General features: G+C 35.8%; 1 protein-coding gene across 1 annotated transcript in view; it reads left to right on the top strand.

The window, feature by feature from the left end:
- Nucleotides 1-20,539, top strand: part of CNBD1 (cyclic nucleotide binding domain containing 1) — a 345,001-nt gene that overhangs the window by 274,933 nt on the left and 49,529 nt on the right. The gene's annotated exons all lie outside the window — the stretch shown is intronic.

Here is a 20,539-nt window from a genome sequence, read left to right as displayed (position 1 = left end):
AGCTTTTATCCGTTTGTTTTCATTAGATTATTTGTCCATCTTTCATCAAGTCATATGAATTTTGTTGTATTAGTAGTATTTAATGTTCTCCTGTTACATATATTGAAAATATTTTCCTCAGTCAATCTATTGTCATTTTATGATATTTCCAAATGCTCCCAGCCCCCTTTTGAAGTGGAGAGAGCTATCTTTCCACTACCCCCACCCCACGCCACCCCTTGGTGGCTCTTTGGTTTTGTCTAATGTGTTGTAACCATTCTTTTTAATTTCTTTCAGTAATTCTTTAAATTATCTAGAATTTCTTATTATTGTAATTCAAGGATCATTTCCACCTCCGAAGATCATGTATAGCTAATTTTCCAACTATTGTGTATTTTAAGACCCATCATTTCATCATTGGTTTTATTTTATTTATTTATTTATTTATTTATTTATTTTTTGAGACAGAGTCTCACTCTGTTGCCCAGGGCTAGACTGCTGTGGCATCAGCCTAGCTCACAGAAACCTCAAACTCCTGGGCTCAAGTGATCCTCCTGCCTCAGCCTCCGGAGTAGCTGGGACTACAGGCATGCACCACCATGCCTGACTAATTTTTTTTATATATTTTTAGTTGTTCAGCTAATTTTTTTCTATTTTTAGTGAAGATGGGGTCTCGCTCTTGATCAGGCTGGACTCGAACTCCTGACTTCAAGTGATCCTCCTGCCTCGGCCTCCCAGAGTGCTAGGATTACAGGCATGAGCCACCACACCCGGCCTCATCATTGGTTTTATATGCAAGTTTAAAAAAATGTAATTTTGTTCTGCTTCTAGATTACTTATTATTTGATTTGTTTCTTATTTTATATTGCAGTTTTGTATTTGTCAGGCCCACTCGCGCCTTATGTTTTTTTCATTTTTCATGTATTCTGGGGTATTTTTGTGCATTATTTCTTTCAGAGCTGTAAAGTTTGTTTGCCCTAGAATTGGGCAAGGAATGTTAGTCATGTTTATACAGTTAAGAGGGGGAATCTTCAACCCCTGACTAGAAATGCTTGCATCACTTGGTCAGTATACCCACTTTCCTAGTTATATGTGTGCTTCATCTATCATCTTGATCCAATCCCCTAATAAGGCAGTGCTGAAAAAGCCAAATTATCATTTGTTTTGTAAGGGTGAAATCATAGCAGGACATGATATTCAAACACATTTTGCCTAAGTGCTGGGAAATGTTGATGAAATACGACTTTACCACAAAACAGACTTTACCTCTACAGTTGCCAGACAACTCTTGATAACAGCCAGAACTTATCTCCTTCTTGGATAGTACTAGAGATAGAGCGAAATACATTTTTTTTTATCCACAGTGTTCAGAACTAATGTAGATTATTTTCCTTTTATTGCAACATAGAATAACCACATATATGCATGCCTTCAATTCTGCTATCTTCAAAAATTGAAAATGAAGTTACTGTCATTAGTTTTCTCAAAGTTTTTGGAAGTTGGCAACTTTATATAATGGCCTAGATTTATACCTGTGTTGTAGGCAAACACCTTTGTGAAAGGATTCTCTTGTTATATTAATGGATTTGAAGTGTTTTCATATCTTCTTACATATCTATTTCCTGGAGACACCTAAATATTTATGCATGGATTCTGGCAAACTGTAAAAACTAAACTTTTTCCATTTCTAGGGCCATTTCATTTTATTCCTATGTGTTGACACATACCGGACAGCCCTTTTTACCAGAGGTTCCATAGTTCTGCCTGAGCCTATTTGTGGACCAGTTTGTTGATCTGTGTGTATCAGAAATGTTATAAACATTTTCTGTGTCTACTTCTTTGGGCAGCATATAGTTAACCTACATTAAAATATATTTTTTTTGTATCCTCATTTTTTTCGAATGTTCTTTAGCATATTTTCACCCTTAATTGCATATATTTCCATAAAAGCATAGATCGTTTTATATAAAGCATCTTTTTTTAAAAAAACTTGATCCATCCTCCTTTTATTATATTCCAAGCATGACTTTCATCAGCCCAACTCTCAGGGAGGCCTATATGGCTGGACATAATTCCTCTTAGAAGTTTAAATTCACCGTTAGCCATGCTCAGTAGCTTAGGCAATAAACATATTTTGCCTTAAGGCTTCTACATGCCATTCTTAAAGTGTCTCCTATGACTTATTGGGCTTTACTTCTATTGTTAATAATCCTTTTAGACTGAGAGAGGCAGTAAATCTAAAACAAACTTGGAAACCTTACTGTGACAACTGTCAAACCCACCTATTCTCCTGTGAAGAAAATTGTCCCCTTAGTGGGATATTTTTTCTACCTGTCAGCGAGATTGTTATTCTTCAATAGTAATTATTTATTTGATTCAAAGAGATTTTTCTTCAAGATTTTAAAGATGCAAAAATAAAATTATTTATTTATTCCATTATAATGGAATGGTATATTTCTGTTTTCTTTCTGTCTTAATTTAATTATTCCACTAGTTTAACCTGAGATGATTCAATAATCAATGGTTTTTTTGTTATTACTGATTTTTTTAATATATAAGTATGAATAATGAAATTTCGCAAGCAAGAATTTTAATTAGCTGCCAAATACATGCTAGTTCTGAGGATGTTCAGCCTTAGGCAGGCTTGGCCTTGGCCACTGTGCATATGCATGGTAGGATATTTTAAGGGTCACTTACATCCTTCCTGATTCCCTTCTCTGTTCTCCTCAATGCTCCCCACTTCTTCATTTGTGAATGTTGTGATGGAAATTTACTTAATTGATATAAACTTGTCTGAGATAAAGCAGTACAATTTTATGTTTAAGAGCTTTGGCTCTGGAATGAGACTGTTAGGTTTCAAATCCTGGGTGTTCATTTTCTCTTGCTTATATTGAGTTTTCTTACAATCCATGTTTGAAATTCCTCTTCTGTCATTTTAGTGTTCTGAATTTGGTTGATGTCCATTGCTAGGGAGCTGGTGTTCCCCTTTGGGGGTGCTGTTTGATTCTTCATACTTCCAGAGTTTATTTGCTAATTCCTTCCCATCTGGATCAGCTGTTGCTTCTTACCTTTAGATTTTTGTTTAGATAATTACATGCCCAGTTTAGTCTGTGAGCTAGTAGATAGTGCTTGTGAGATTTGACCACACCCTGTATGGTAAATGAGTAGATGTAGTAAAAGGGTGTTCAAATTGACCTCCCTGGTGGCACTTGCTGGGAAGAGCAGGCTGCAGTGTTGTTTTTGGGTCCTGCAGCCAGCTCTAGTTCCTCTGGAGAGGCACTCTAGTACCTCAGGTGGAGGGTGGGGCCCTGGGACTTCCAGGTGTGTCCTTATTCTCCACCTCAGTGGGGGCCAGGTGGGGAAGTGAGGCTGGGTGGAGCTGGGTTAGGTGAGCCTGCCCTCAAACTCCACAGATGCTGTTAGCAGGGGGTTAAAGGACTGTTCTCTGCTTTTGGACAAAGCTGCCAGGGAGGGGCTGAAATGGCCCCACTTAGCCAAAAAGTCTGCTTGGGGGGGTGGGCTGTCTGAAACCTGTGGTCTGGTGCAGGCCTCCTTCCTTTCCACCCTCCCCATTCCAGGGTTTCTCTCAGGCCTCTGCCAGCAGGCAGGATCTCAAGGCAGTGGATCTCCCCTGACTCTGATGAGAGCTGGGAGGTTCCTTTCCCAGGATCACAGCTTGAGCTGGGACCATGGGCCTCCCGTGGGAGGAGGGTTGCCCCTCAAGCATTCTGCAGCCAGGACCTACTCTGATCACTTCCAGAAGGTACACACACCTTGGAAGAATAGTTCACAAATATCCCTACTGTACCACCGTGCAATGTGCAATTTCTGCCGGCCCAGAAATCAATCCCTGACCCTGCCAGGGAGAAGAATGCTGGTCTCAAGTCATCCACGAGGTGCCCAAGCTGGATCAATGTCTCTTTGCCTTGGGATCTGCCCCGTTCTGCTGGAGTTACCAGGCAAGCAGCACCTGGGAGGGCCGACCATATATGACAAACCCACAGCCAACATCATACTAAACAGGAAAAAAATGAAAGCATTCTCACTTAGAACTGTAACCTTGGAGACGAGGTTGCCCTCTATCACTGCTTCTATTCAAGATAGTGCTGGAAGTCCTAGCCAGAGCAATCAGACAAGAGAAGCAAATCAAGGTTATCCAAATGGGGGCAGAAGAGGTCAAACTTTGCTCTTTGCTGACAATATGATCTTATATCTAGAAACCCCCAAAGATTCTGCCATGAGACTACTGGAATTAATAAACAAATTCAGCAAAGTCTCAGGTTACAAAATCAATGTACAGAAATCAGTAGCATTCCTATATGCCAACAACAAACTGAGAACCAAATCAAAGACTCCATACCCTTCACCGTAGCAACAAAGAAAATAAAATACCTAGGGAGGTAAAATACCTTTACAGGAAGAACTATGAAACACTGGGGAAGGAAACAGCAGAGGACATGAACAGGTAGAAAACCATACCATGCTCATGGGTCAGCAGAATCAACATTGTTAAAATGTCTATACTACCCAGAGTGATCTAAAGATTCAATGCAATCCCTATTAAAATACCAACATCATTTTTCACAGATCTAGAAAAAATAATTCTATGCTTCGTATGGACCACAGAAGACCCTGTATATCAAAAGTGATCTTAACCAAAAAGAACAAATTGGGAGGCATCAATTTACCAGACTTCAAGCTATACTACAAGGCTGTAGTAACTAACACAGCATGGTACTGGCACAAGAGCAGAGACATAGAACAGTGGAACAGAACTGAGAACCCAGATATAAAACCATCCTCATAAAGCTATCTAATCTTTGACAAAGCAGACAAAAACATGCACTGGGACAAAGAATCCTTATTCATTAAATGGTGCTGGAAAAATTGGATAGCCACATGGAGAAGACTGAAACAGGATCTGCACCTCTCAGCTCTCACAAAAGTCAGCTCATGATGGATAACAGATTTAAACCTAAGGCAATAAACTATAAGAATTCTAGAAGAAAATGCTGGAAAAACTCTTATAGACATTGGCCTAAGCAAAGAATTTGTGAAGCAGACCCAAAGGCAATCATAGCAACAACAAAAATAAATAAATGGGACCTGATCAAATTAAAAAGCTTCTGCACAGCCAAGGAAACTATCATGAGACCAAACAGATAATGTACAGAATGGGAGAAAATATTTGCATGCTACACATTCTATAAAGGGCTGATAACTAGAATCTATATAGAACTCAGAAAAATCAGCAAGAAAAAAATCAAACAACCCTATCAAAAAGTAGGCAAAGGACATGAACAGAAACTTTTCAAAAGAAGATAGACTAGTGGCCAACAAACATACGAAAAAATGTTCAACATCTCTAATCATCAGGGAAATGCACATTGAAACCACAATGAGATATCATTTATTTCCAGTGAGAATGGGCTTTATCAAAAAGTACCAAAACAATAAATATTGGTGTGGATGCAGAGAGATAGGAACACTCATACACTGCTGGTGGAACTGCAAACTAGTACAACCTCTGTGGAAAGTAGTATGGAGATACCTCAAAGAGCTACAAGTAGAACTACCATTCAATCCAGCAATCCCATTACTGGTCATCTACCCAAAGGTAAAAAAGACATTCTATAAAAAAGACATCTGCACTAGAATGTTTATAGCAGCACAATTCACGATTGCAAAGATGTGGAAACAACCCAAGTGCCCATAAATACATGAGTGGATTAATAAAATATGGTATATGTATACCATGGAGTTCTACTCAGCCACAAAAAACAATGGTGATCTAGCACCTCTTATATTATCCTGGATAGAGCTGGAACCCCCCATTCTACTAAGTGAAGTATCCCAAGACTGGAAAAACAAGCACCACATGTATTCACCATCAAATTGGTATTAACTGACTTAACTGACCAACACTTAAGTGCACATGTACTAGTAACATCCACCAGGTGTCGGACAGGCGGGAGGGGGGAGGAGAGGATGGGTATATTCACACTTAATGGGTGTGGTGTGCACCGTCTGGGGAATGGACGTGCTTGAAGCTCTAACTCAGCTGGGGCAAAGGCAATATATGTAACCTAAACATTTGTACCCCCGTAATATGCTGAAATAACACAAATCCTGGGACTGCCCTTACATTCTGAGTTACCTTGAATAAGTCATTAAATTAATCTAAAGCCCCCATGCCAAAAAGTCAATAAAATAAGAGCGGGAGTGATATTCAAAATATTTAACACCCTGAAAAGCCTAAGCTCTGGTCCATTCAAAAGAATGCTAAATTCAGAACAGGGTCCTAGAGGATCCCTGACATGCCAACCATCACGTATTTAGCAGTGGGGAGTGGTGGGGTTTGGAGCAGCTTAAGTGCTGGTAGCACACTTAGGCTGCTTTGACAGTGATTATTTAACTCAACTAGTGAGGAAGTATTTCAATATTTTAATTGGTTCAGCTGAACTGGAGTAACCCAGAACTGTCACTGAAATTAAATTATTTATATAAGATCTTTTTCAGATACAGTTTTCTAAAAAGAAGAGCAATGATGTCAGAAAACAATAAAAGGCTAGACATAACCACATCCACTGGAAAAGGAAACAAGAATTGAAGCCCCTAAAGCACATGTTGCCTACTTCACAGATGAATAATCTGTGGTCGGGGCACCAGCAATATCATATTACATAGGTTGTTCCTGTGACAAGATCCTGGTTGAGCTTTATCTCCTTTTGTTCCTGTCTCAGAGTGACTCTCCAGCATTCCCATAGATTTGTGGGTTGTCAATTGCTCATCCACTGAAATCCTTTTCTGTTTGAGATAACCAGATTTAATTTCTCTGATTTATAACTAAACATTATTAAAGAATTTGGTACCAGAACTGGCTTATTGGAATTGATAAACCCTAACATGTAACATTGACTTGCTGAAGGATTACATTTCCTGGGTAGAAAACTGAAAAGAAAATGCAATATTTGGTTAAATTTTGATATTGTACATTTGGAATAAGAGCAATATCTTAAGGGACTTGTTATAAAAATACCAGCGTGTTGTAGTGTGATGATTAATTCCCAGGGTCATCATTAAGATTTTTCAAGAAAGACATAAGTTTAGGCCTCTCAGGGCATAGAGATTTTAAAAAAAGAGACAGTTTTAATAATAGACGCTTTTTCTGGCTGCCTTGCTATCAAAATTGACTGAAAGACCAATAATTTTATTTTTTCCATTATGGAAAATAAACTATAACCCAAATTTAAGATCTTATATACTGAAGCAGAGAGAGAGAATAATTCTGAGAGAATAAAATTATGTAAAAGATAAATCTAGATTTAAACCTCTTGTAAATACTTCTGGTTAACACAATGGTTTCAACTTTGGTTACATATTGCTTTTAAAAAATAATGGTGGTGTGTTCCTAGATCCTGAATTTCTTATTTAATTAATTTGTCTTAGACAGTGGCTTGAACATGGTGTTTTAAAAAATTCTCTAGGTGATATTTCAGAAACGATTCTTTCTTATTGAAGATGTCTCTGGAATACAGCTTAGAAGACAGAATCATATTCTAGGTTTTGATTTATCTGAGTTTAAAGCCATTAATTAGTGAACTAGAGAGTGGTTAGTACACAAAGCCTTGCTGTGAAGCAACAGAAATTTCTACACTCAAAAACCATGCATAAATATGATCTTTGGATGTGGTTTCTAGCCAACCAAATAAACTCAAAGTAAATATACTGGAAGCCTACTGAGGTTTTTAAGATAACTACAATGAAATAAATTAATCTAAATATCACAGATCCCTTCAGAATGGGAAAGCTTTATAATGCCCATCCCAGATACGACCACAGAGAAAAATGGACCAGAGAGTTCATCACAGATGTCAAAAGTTTGGGTACTCTATTGGATGACCAAGAAACACTCTTACGTGCCAGGGGAGAGATTTTTCACTATTTCTTTGAGTCCAGTATGATATGTGCTGTGTATTGTATGAATAGCACTATTCCAATAGTAAATGACCATGATTTATTGACAAGATGTTTCTTTTAGTTTATACCTCATATGACCAGATCAACCAAGGGCCTCCTTAGAGAGTGGTTTGTTGCCTGCATTCTGGCGAGGGATCCAGCAGAAAACTATCTAGCAAAAGGCCAATGACAGGAAGAATATTAGATGAGGGGGAAGAGGAACGCAGAAGGAGGCATCTCCCATGGAAGTTTTTATGTCAGGTGGAATAAAAGATTCAATTTGGGCAGGAGGCAGGGGTACAAAAGTGGAAATGAGTCCAAAAGTTGGAAGAATTTGTTTAGGGATCATACAATATTGAATTAATGACTTTATGATATCTTACAAACTATAATTCTGAAATGGATGGGTCATTCACGACTTTTCATCACTGCTATGTTACCTCAGTTGGTACTTTGGTATTTAAAAATGAAGTTGTTACCTCCGTTTGAGTGCCAATATTTTGTCCTTTTTCTTGTTCTTGATAAAATTTAATACTGATTGCCATACCCCTTAATTTTCACTCCAGTCTTTTCAGGGTGAGATTTATGGTATTGAAATTATTTGCAAGAATTAGTTATTTTTCTTGCTGCAAATTCCTTCACACAATTAATAAAACTCATGCTGGTCTTAAATTAGCCCTAAATTTCTTGCTTATAGGCCTGGTTCTTTTTGTTAATTTATACCCAGTTTTGAGAAGTAGATCTGCACTATCCACAGTATGTATCTGTGTTTAAGTTTGTGTTTGTGACCTGCCTATATATTTGATTGAAAGGCGGAAATCTTAATTTTCTCCTTCCAGTGTGTAAGAACATTAGCAAATGCCTATCATTTAAGTTCCAGTCTAGATACTCTATTACTAATAGGTCTTCCTTCTTATTTAATCTTTCTCTGTAGGCATTTCTGTTTTTGCAAAATTTCCTGAAAGGTAATGAAGCTACATTTTAAAATGGCATCTTTGCTTCTGTATATGTATTTATCTAGACCTTTATCTACACCCTCTTGGCAATTGTTTTGATCATAATCTGAGTTATAGCTGGGAAGAAATAAGAAAGAATTTTTGAGTCATAAAACTGCAATCACACATATCAGTGCTGAGCTGAGAGAAAAATAAGTCATTTTCATTCGTTGAGAAAGTAAACAAATAATTCTGTTGAAAGTTTTTACTTTGGAACTTAATATACTCAACCATTATTGCAAACAGGAGAGGAAATAGGTAATAAATAAATACAGGCTTTGGATTGAGAAATAGTTGAGTACAAATCCAGTCTCAAACTCTTGGAAGCTATGTGATATTTTTAGGCAAGTGCTTAATGTATATAAGCCCCAGTATTTCTAAGCAATAATATGACAATAACATTCACTAAGAAATGTCACTTTGTGTATTAGAAGTAGTATAGGGAAAGTGGCAAATAGTGGCATTAGTATGGTTTGCAAAGAGATGATTAGATAAGAATATAATGATCCTTGGAGTAATGTTCCTAAGAAACACTGTAAAGTTATGGGATGCAACCATTTCCTTTGATACTGTTACAATGTCACAAATGTATATAGTATATATTTAGCAATAATTTATTAAAACTTTGTTATTGCTTAAAATAAGGTTACTGCTTTTTAAAATCTTTGATTTTGTAAAGTACCTAAATGAATAAATGACTGAAAGGGTGATTGTCTGCAACACTAACACATGGAAGGAGTAAAGGAGATGTCATAAGCATTATTCATGCTGTGCATCTCTGGAAAATTTCTTTTCTAAGATAAGAGCATTTATTTGGCATGAAATGTGGCTAACAATGCCAATAGCATAAGAAAAGCCTACATTCAATATTCTGCGGGCAATATATCCATATTATTATTCCAGAGATTCTGAAACTATCTCAGATTCTATTGTGATCCACATTAGAAATATTAGAATTATTGATATCTATTTCACCAGTGAAAAATTTAGCTCTGGTAAACACCACACATCTGTTATCTGATAACACTTAAAGAGTATTCAGGGAGATTGATCATCCAGTGACAAGTTGAAATCCCTGCATTTTCGCATCTTAGTTTCAATATTTTTCTGCATGGATGTTGAAGTGGAGCCCTTTTTAAAACAATTCATCAACTACAAATATTGTTTTGATTGCTTATATCATTTGAAATATATCTTCTCTTAATAAGATTAGATTCCTGTGCACCCCATATTTTTGAAGATAGTTTCCTACAATGTCTTCTAGATATTTTTTCTTTATTGGTTATCTTTTCTCTTGAGTTCTATAATCTACCTTAACAATTTTGTGTACATGGTTTAAATTCTTGGTAATTACCTCTTCAAATATTATTTCTGTTTCATTGTCTTCTTTCTTCATGGGACTATAATTCTACATAAGACCTTATTTTTTTCTCTGTATTTTCTAACCTATTTTCTTCCTGTGCTTCAAACTAAAAATTTTCTCCCGTGCTATGTCCATTTCACTAATCCTATGTGTCTAAGCTTCCTGTTAATCCCACCTATCAAGTTCTTAATTTATGTTATTTTATTTTTGCTTATATAACTCCTTTTTGATTTTTTAAACAGATATTAGTTATCTGTCAAAATTCCCTATCTTGAACTGTATTTCCATAAACCTATGATCATAGTTATTTAAAAATTTTTATATGATAACTTTAACATCTGCATTACATTTGAATTTCTTTTTATTTTTCATTATTCATCTTATTCTTTGTGTAAATCAATCTTTTGCCCTCAGATGCTGATAATTTAGGATTTACTTCAAATCACTGTGGACAAATATTGTCGTGGGATGTCTAGATGCTATCTTCCTCCACAGATGATTTACTTTTGCTTCTCTCAGAATAATCCCCTGAATCCAGTATTGAAACTGAACTAATTTAAAGCTGGGTTTCAATTTCTTTTTAGGGCTAGTCTATTTCAAGTTTGTCCTTAAACCTAGAGTGTAGCCCTCCAGTGCAACCTGGTGTATTACTCCAGATCCTTAATTGGTCCTGAACTCCATTTTTGCCCTTCCTTGCACTATAAGACTGCTAAAAGAGCCTCATGGCATTTGAACCTCTTGTATAGTTCTCCCTGCTTGCTTCTCAGCCTCTAGGATGAACCCTACTTAAAAATCAGCAAATGCCTGGAAATAAAAAGTGGCATCACGTGACAGTTTTACTTTGATGTTTTCCCTTCTCCCTGAGATTTTTGTCTCCTCAAGTCTTGATTGTCTATGTAATTTTCTGATTCCTCCAAAGAGTCTTAATGCATTTTACCTATCTTTCCTAGTTGTTTCTGTTAATTGGGTTGGTCTGATACAAGCTAGTCTATCATCACCAAAAGAAAAATCCCAAATCTGTATTTTGATAGGTTAGTTATGGCCTGTTCTACACAAATTTGAAGAAACAGTAACTTCCCATTCACTTGGCCTCACAACTTTCTTCTCTATCTAAATAGTGTCAATTCTTTTTACTTTTCCCCATAAAGTAGTGTGTATAGTTGGTATTGCTTTTGTTTATATCCCTCCCAATTTATCCCCATTTTGAAATATAGGGCCCCAAAATGAATGTGAACTTTTAGTGCATACTTAATACCCAAAATAACAGAATTACAACTCCTACTACTTAAATTTGAGATTCTTTTTAATTGTCATGATTTCTGAGTATTTTCCAATGACTTTGGGCAACTTTTCTCTTTATATTCACCTCTCAGAGTATTTATTATAGTACAGGCATATCTCATTTTATTGTGCTTCACTCATTGTGCTTCACAGATACTGTATTTTTTCATACTGAAGGTTTGTCATAACCCTGCTTCCAGCAAGTCTATTGGTACCATTTTTTCCAACAGCATGTTCTCAGTGTCTCTGTGTCACATTTTGGTAATTATTGCAATAGACCAAACTTTTAAATAGTATTATATCTCTTAAAGAGTTCTGTGATCAGTGATATTTGCTATTACTATTATGATTGTTTTGGGGGACCATGAACCACATCCATGCAAGACGGCAAACAAATAGATAAATGTTGTGTGTGTTCTGACTGCTACATGGACTGGTCATTCCCATGTCTCTCTCCCGCTCCTTAGGCCTCTCTAAGACTTAGTAATACTAGAATTAGGCCAATTAACAACCCTACAGTAGCCTCTAAGTATCCAAGTGAAAGAAAGTCACATATCTCTCAATTTAAATCAAAAGCTAGAAATAATTAAGCTTAGTGAGGAAGACAGGCTGAAAGCTAGGCCTATTGAGCTAAGCCATTAGCCAAGTTGTGAATGGAAAGGAAAAGTTCTTGAAGGAAATAAAAGTGCTACTCCAGCAAACATGCAAATGATAAAAAAGCAAAACAACCTTATTGCTGATATGGAGAAAGTTTCAGTGGTCTGGATAGATCAAACCAGTCACATTTCCTTAAGCCAAAACCCTAATTCAAAGCAAGCTCCCCGGCTTCCAATTCTCCTCAATTCTGTGAAGGCTGCAGAAGCACAATTGGGAGCTAGCAGAGGATAGCTGTTGAGGTTTAAAGAAGCCATCTTCATAACATATGAGGGCAAGATGCAACTGGTAGGTCTGGTGCTGAGAGGGAGACACATAAAGCCTCAGGCGTAGCAAAATGCCATTTATTTTGAACATCTTCATGCAGATGGGTGGAGGCCAAAAAAGGCATCCACCATGAGGGAAGGGAAAATCTTGCGTTTTATAGAGGGTTTTTCTCGGGGAGTGAGTAATGCCTGCAGAGATAGGGGAGGTGGGTAGCTTTGTTCTTATCAGGGGGGATAGGATTGCCATTGTCACTGCAGCTGTCTGTGGTCAAAGCTAGATTTACAACCTTGGACTCTCCAGACTCCTGCGGCTTTTGTTTCACAGGCTTTATGATCACTAAGTATTACGTCCTATATATATTTTTTGGGTTCCCATCCTAAGCCAACCTAACAGCAATAAGTGCTGATGTAGAAGCTACAGCAAGTTTTCCAGGAGATCTAGCTAAGATCATTCATGAAGGTGGCTGCACTAAACAATAGATTTTAAATGTAGAGAAAACAGCCTAATATTGGAAGAAGATGCTATCTAGGACTCTCATAGCTGGAGAGAAGTCAGTGCCTGGCTTCAAGGCTTTAAAGCTTCAAAGAACAAGCTGACTCTCTTGTCAGGGGCTACTGCAGCTGGTGATTTTAAGTTGAAGCCAGTGCTCATTTGCTATTCTGAAAACCCTAGGGTCTTTAAAAATTAAGCTAAATTTACTCTGCTTGTGCTCCAAAAATGGAACAACAAAGCCTGGATGATCACACATCTCTGCAGAATGGTTTACTGAATATTTTAAGCCCAGTGTTGAGACATACTGTTCATAAAGAAAGATTCCTTTCAAAATATTACTGCTCACTGACTTTGACCTAGTCACCAAGAGTTCTTATGAAGATGTATATGAGATTAATGTTTTCATGCCTGCTAACACAACATCCATTGTGTAATTTTGAATTTCAGGTCTTATTATTTAAGAAACACATTTCATACAGCCATAGCTGTCATAGATAGTGATTTCTCTAACATAAATTTAAAACCTTCTGGAAAGAATTCACCATTATAGATGCCATTAAGAACATTTATGATGCATGGGAGGCGGTCATTATATCATTAACAGGAACAACTGAATTGGTGCAATCTCGTGATAAAATTTGAATGGATAAGGCTTCTTATGGATGAGCAAAGAAAGTTGTTTCTTGAGATGGATTCTACTCCTGCTGAAGGTGGAAGATTGTGAAAATGGTAACAAACGATTTACAATATTCCATAAACTTAGTTGATAAAGAAACTGCAGCATTTGAGAGGATTGACTGCAATTATGAACGAAGCTCTACTGTGTGTAAAATGCTATCAAACAGTATCACACACTACAGAGAACTCTTTTGTGAAAGGAAGAGTCAATTGATCAAACTTCATTGTTTTCTTATTTTTAAAAATTGCCACAGCTACCTCAACCTTCAGCAACCACCACCCCAGTTAGTCTACAGCCATCAGTATCAAGGCAAGATCATCCTCTAGCAAAAAATTATGACTTGCTGAAGGCCCAGATGATAGCATTTTTAGCAATAAATATTTTTAAGTGAGGTATGTACATTTTTATACATATGCTATTGCACACTTAATAGACTATAATGTAGTATAAACATAACTTTTATATGTATTGGGAAAACAAAAATATTTGTTTGACTCACTTTATTGTGATATTTAGTGCTCTGAAACTGAACCCACAATAACTCAGAAGTGTCTTTTTTTCATATTGTATATAATTATTTCTTTACTTGTCTATCTCTAACAATAGAGTGTATAGCTATTCAAGGTCAAATACTATATTTTATTTATCCTTATTTCTGGCATATAGCTGTAGCTAAATATATTTACAGAGTGAATAAACAATAAAATCCTTACAACCCCTTGTTTAATTTGCAATTCACTAATAATTCCAAACACTTGTTTCCTTTCTATAACTTTGCCCAAGAATATCATAAACAGGACAAGCTTAGATGTATCTTTTAAATATATTTTTATTTCATTCACATATATATTTAAAAACTCATCATATATTATTCTCACAAACATGGTACTATTGCCAAAAATTGTCAATTCATATCCAAACAAATAAGCTGTTTCTTAGAAATATATTAATAAACACACAGTAAATAATATGCCACCTATCAGAATTAGATTTATTGAAGTTCATGGATAGGCATTTATTGACAATTTTATAGTCTTTTCCTATCACATAAATTTTTTTTTTTGAGATAGGGTCTCACTCTGTTACCTGGGGTTAGAGTAGAGTAGCATCATCATAGCTCACTACAACCTCAAACTCCTGGACTCAAGCGATCCTCCTGCTTCAGCCTCTCTTGTTGCTAGGACTACAGCCATGTGCCACCACACCTAGCTAATTTTTCTATTATTTTGTAGAAACGAGTTCTTGCTCTTGCTCAGGCTAGTCTCAAACTCCTGGCTTCCAGCAATCCTCCCACCTCAGCCTCTCAAAGTGCTAGGATTACAGGCATGAGCCACTGAGCCTGGCCTTAAATGCTATCTTAATGACATTACAATGTCACTTTTCCTTAAATACTATGATGAGTGACCATGAAGTGGATAGAGCCTTAAATAATATTATTGTTTCCACAGTATGCAATTTTCCAAAAAAAAAATTTTTTTGTTCACTGTATAAGAGAAATATTTGACAATATTTTTTCTCCTTGTAATTGAATTAAATTTTCTGGGGGTTACCTTGAACTAGTGATTTGGGGCATAAATATCCTTTCCTGATAATCAGGGGTGTCTTTAACATCTTAGATTTGTAATGCTAAAATGTTTAAGAAAGCTTTAAGGAACCTGAGAAGATTTTCCCAGTTCAAACTGAAACTCTTACCCCTCATTTTGTCCCTTTGTCCATTTGAGATAAATGGTGAAAATGCCATTCACTATACACACACACAGACACACACACACACTATACCAAGTATTTTGATATGTGAATTCCTTCTAAATATTAAAACTAGAGTAAAGTGACATCTGTGTTCAAAGCAAAATATAAGATTAACAAAAACAGACCAGTAATACTATGTCGATATGTCACTTCTGGTTACCCAATATGGCTAGGAATTGCTTCTTATATGTTGGATAAGATATGTGCCCATCATGCACAAGTGATATTATTAAAACATCCTAATATTCCCATGCTTTGAAAGACATTCACCCACACATTCCCTATTCAAATAAATATTTTCCAAGAGCACACAAGATTAACATCCCTATGTTATAATTACCAAGGAAAATATGAACTTCATGTGATACTTAAAGGCACTGTTTTCACGTTTGTGTTTCTTGCCAATTTTAAAATTCTATGGCTGTATTTTAAAATGATTAAAGTCTTCACTCACCTGAAATATTGTTTAATTTGTACACCCAGCATCATTTGGTTTCAGGTATTTACCTTGGTGGATTTTATACTCTAGTCAAAATCCTTGAATTCTAGTTGGTAAACCTAAACAGCTTAGCCACTACGGGTATAAATGTTTATATTATTACTATATTTGTCAAATGATCAGAATTCTTCTACCCTTTTTTGTTTGTTTATTTGTTTTTGCTATTACAATGTGGCTACCATATACACACTAAGAAATTAATATGCACTGGTCATACGTGGGTGGAGGGTTAAGAAAGTAGGAGTTTGTAGATATATGCTAATAATTTTATACCTTATATAATAATAATTACATTATGGTATATATATAATTAGAACAACTGTTAATTAAACATCACTTATGTACCATTGTTATGCATTTTTCCTTATAACTTCAATTTGTTTCAAAATTATTATTGTTACTTTAAAACTTAAGTAATAAAAGTGTTTTCTTATTTAAAAAGTATTTATGTAATTTAGTACTCAGTATTTTTTATCATATTTTTGCAAACTGCTGGGGGTATGTTGTTTGAATGGAGAACCTATCTTATGATAAACACAGAACCTCACAAGCAGGATTTCCCCAAATGACTTCTAAGTCTGACATGGAAGTCTTATCCCCTCGGCCTTCAGAGAACTGGGTGGCTGGATAGTGCAGACATTTTTCCTTCAACAGCAAGCCACCTAAGATAGCCAAAGTGAACAAGGATCTGCTGGGTACCCAGGGATCCCTGTAGGTGCCAAGAAATGTGAGCAACAGCACTCAGTAGATCTGAGCACAGTCCCAAAGGTGCTCTCCACATGTACATTGATTTCAGCAGGCTGCACCTGCTTTAGAGCTTGTGGCATTAGTTTTCCCAGTAGTGGTGGTTCTTTCTGGGAGCAATAAAGGAGCAATAAATGAGAGAATATCAATGACTGGTACCCATATTCAAACTTCATGATTCGGTAAGTCTGAGTTGAAGCCCCAAAATTTGTATTCATAACAAGTTCCTAAGGTACTGATGCCACTGGTCTGGGGAGCAAACTTTGAGAACCACTCCCTCATGGGATCTTTTGTGGCTATAGGTTATTTCTGAAGATTGCCTTAAATTGTCCTGTTTTAGACTCCTGCAATTTTATATACTTATGAAATTTCAAGTGTCCCTACCAAAGTAGCACTTTAAGAACATAGATACGCATCCTTCTGATTCCTTGAGACTCACTATGACTCTATAATATTATTTGCTCCTTTTTGTGTTGAACAAATGTATGGTGATGACTCACTGTTAACAATTCCTGAAACTTGTTCTAGAAGTCTAACAACACACTGATTTAGATTTCTTGTCTTTTTTCCCACTTCACTTCAAAGCAGCAATGATGGACATTCTAGATTCCTGTTCAAACATCAAGACTTGCCAGTTTCATTTTTTTTTCATAAAGGACTAGGTCGTTTAGGTAAACCTCTTCCTAAAAAGCTGTAGAAAACTAGATAAAATATGTTCTAAAATAGATAAATAGAGATAAAATATTCTGTTTCTTGCATGGACTAAAAAGTGGCTAAATTATCAAGTATCACTCAGTTTAATAAGTCAAGAATAGATTTTTTAATAAAAGCAATCCTAACTGTGGTGAGGTGATACCTGATTGGGGTTTTAATTTGCATTTCTCTGATGATTAGTGATGTTGAACATTTTTTCATATGTTTATTGGCCATTTGTCTATCTTCTTTTGAAAAGCTTCTGTTCACGTCTTTTGCCTACTTTTTAATGGGGTTGTTTGTTTTTTCTTGCTGATTCGCTTGAGTTCTTTGTAGATTCTGGTTATTAGCCCTTTATCAGATATATAGCTTGCAAATATTTTCTCCCATTCTGTAGCTTATCTATTTGCTCTGTTGATTATTTCCTTAGTTGTACAGAATCTTTTTAATTTAACCGATACCCATTTATTTATTTTTATTGTTGCTGTGATTGCCATTTCTTCGTAAATTCTTTGCCTAGGCCAATATCTAGAGGAGTTTCTGGCATGGATTCAGAGAGGAAGGAATGCTTACACACTGTTGGTGGGACAGCAAATTAGTACAACCTCTGTGGAATACAACATGGACATTCCTCAAAGAAATAAATATAGACCTCCCATTCCATCCAGCAATCCCACTGCTGGGTATCTTCCCAAAGGAAATGAAGTCATTTTATAAAAAAAAAAAAAAAAAAAAATCTGCACATAAATCTTTATCACAGCACAATTAACAATTGCAAAAATGTGGAATCAAGCTAAGTGTTCATAAATTCATGAGTGAATAAAGAAAATGTAGAGGGTGTGTGTATGTGTGTGTGTATACATATACATACATACATATATACATATATGTATACAAAATCATAAAGTACTATGCAGCTATGAAAAGAAATGAAATATTGTCTTTTGCAGCAACTTGGATGGAACAGGAGATCATTATCCTAAGTGAATTATCTAAGAAATGGAAAAACAAACACCACATGTACTCTCTAATAATTGGGAACTAAAGGATGGGCACATATGGGCACAAAGAGACGTAAAGGACATTGGAAACCCAGAAAGGAGGAGCATGGGAGGGAGTGAGGTGTAAAAACTTACCTATTGGGTTCAGTGAACACTGTTTTTGTGATGGGCATATAAAAACTCCACCTTAATCATTACACAAGGTTTTCCTGTAACAAAAATGCATTTCCCCCCTTAACTTTTTGAAATAAAAAAAAGAAAAAAGACTTCCAAAAACCTATGGATTATGAATAAATCACAGTGGAAATGGAAAAATGTTTTAACCGTAATTGAAGTGAAAATACGAATTAAACATCAAAACTTGTTGATTTTCTCTAAGTCATCATGCTTAGAGGGAAATTTAGTCACTATAAATGGAAAAATGGAAGGGATGAAATCAAAGAGCTCATCACCTGCTCCAAGGTATTGGAAAAAGAGTGGCAACTTAAAAGAATGTCAAAGGAAAAAATAATAAAACATTTAATATATAGAAAATCATCCAACAGTGAAGATGATCAGCAAAGTCACAAGATAACTCTGAAAAGAATAATGAAATTGGTACAGCTCTGCAGAGATTCATACAAAGAAAGAAAGCATACACGGTAGTATCCTATATGTGAAAGGTGAGAGCATACAGATGTTCACATTTAAAAACCATAGGAGGCCATTATAAGCAAACATATGCAAATATGGACAAATTTCTAGAAAAGTGAAACCTTAGATAATTTTTACAAAAACAAATAGAAAAGGGGAGTAATTTCATGTGTATTAAAGAAACTGAATATATAATTTCAAATCTTCCCACAAACACCCATTTGGTTTAACCTGTGAATTCTATGAAACATTTAAGGAAAACCCATGTCAATACTACACAAACATTCCTATAAAACACGGGATAAAACTGTCCTAAACTTTTTAAATCATCCCACCATAGACTTTATACTAAAACCTGGACATAACAAGAAAACAAAATTACTGGCCAATCTCATAAACAAACAAATATGCAAAATGTAGCATTCTGTAAGCATACTTAATTCAGAAACATATAAAAGGCACAATACATTTTGAGCAAGTTGATTTATTCTATAAATGTAAGATTAGTTTAACAATCAAAAATGTACCAATAGATCTTATCACGTTTATAGAACAAATAAGAAATTTCATATAAAAATCATTTCTTCAGGCCTTTAGTTTTAAATCTTTTTGTTCCAGGAACCCAGACACAATACTATTTCTATCACTATCATTGAGTTTTCAGGGCTTTATGTAAGCACTGTAATGAAAATCTGTCAACTCTTGAGGGCATTCTTCTTTAGGAAAACCTGCTAACAGCAAGACCTTTTGAATTATATCCTGTAGATCAATCTGACATTACTTTTTCAGCTGTCCCTCCTGAGGTCTCTCTGAATCTACAAAGAAAAGGAAACAATAATTCTTTTATGGCCATCATAATTACTGAAATGGAATCACATAGTATTCTGTTCACATCTTTGCAGTGGCATGCCTCTTTGCTTGTTCAAATGTTAGAAAAAAAGTGAAAAGTTTTTTACGTATCAAAGTCTACTGCAATTCAGAAATGACACCTTCCTATTTTCAATTCCTGACTATTGCAGTTACTTGAAGTAGAGAGAGATAACCTCATCTCAGATAAAATCTGCTGAATTGAGTGACACTCACTCTCAGACTATGATTTATTTAAATACAATTTAAATGTTATGATAATGCTTTAGGCATGCCACAAACTGATTCTTAATTTTGATTTAGGTATATATTCTTTTCTTTGCCATTCTTTTCACTCAGCCATCTTCAGTGTATTGGCTATACTCCTTAGGTCTGTTTTTTCATGCATGCAAGATGCTGCTCCTGGCTTCATAGTTGAACACAACTTAGTCCAAAACATAATGGGTAGTTGGCCATCCTAAACTATTTTTGTATCCTGGACTACAGACTTTCCCCAAAGCCCTCAGCATCCTTTGTCTTGAATCCCAATATCAGGTTTGGGTAGAGTAACCCTCTTCTGTTGTCCAAGAATAATTACAGATCCTTCCTTTTTATTCTCAAACCTGTCCACAATTAGATGGTAAGTTGTATGCCTACTCTCAGTTTGGGTCACATGCCTATGTCTTAGGAGCATGGGATCCTAAA

The sequence above is a fragment of the Lemur catta genome, chromosome 9, assembly GCF_020740605.2.
Source record: "Lemur catta isolate mLemCat1 chromosome 9, mLemCat1.pri, whole genome shotgun sequence".
In the NCBI taxonomy this organism is placed as follows: Eukaryota; Metazoa; Chordata; class Mammalia; order Primates; family Lemuridae; genus Lemur; species Lemur catta.
This window is presented reverse-complemented; position numbering and strand designations above follow the sequence as displayed.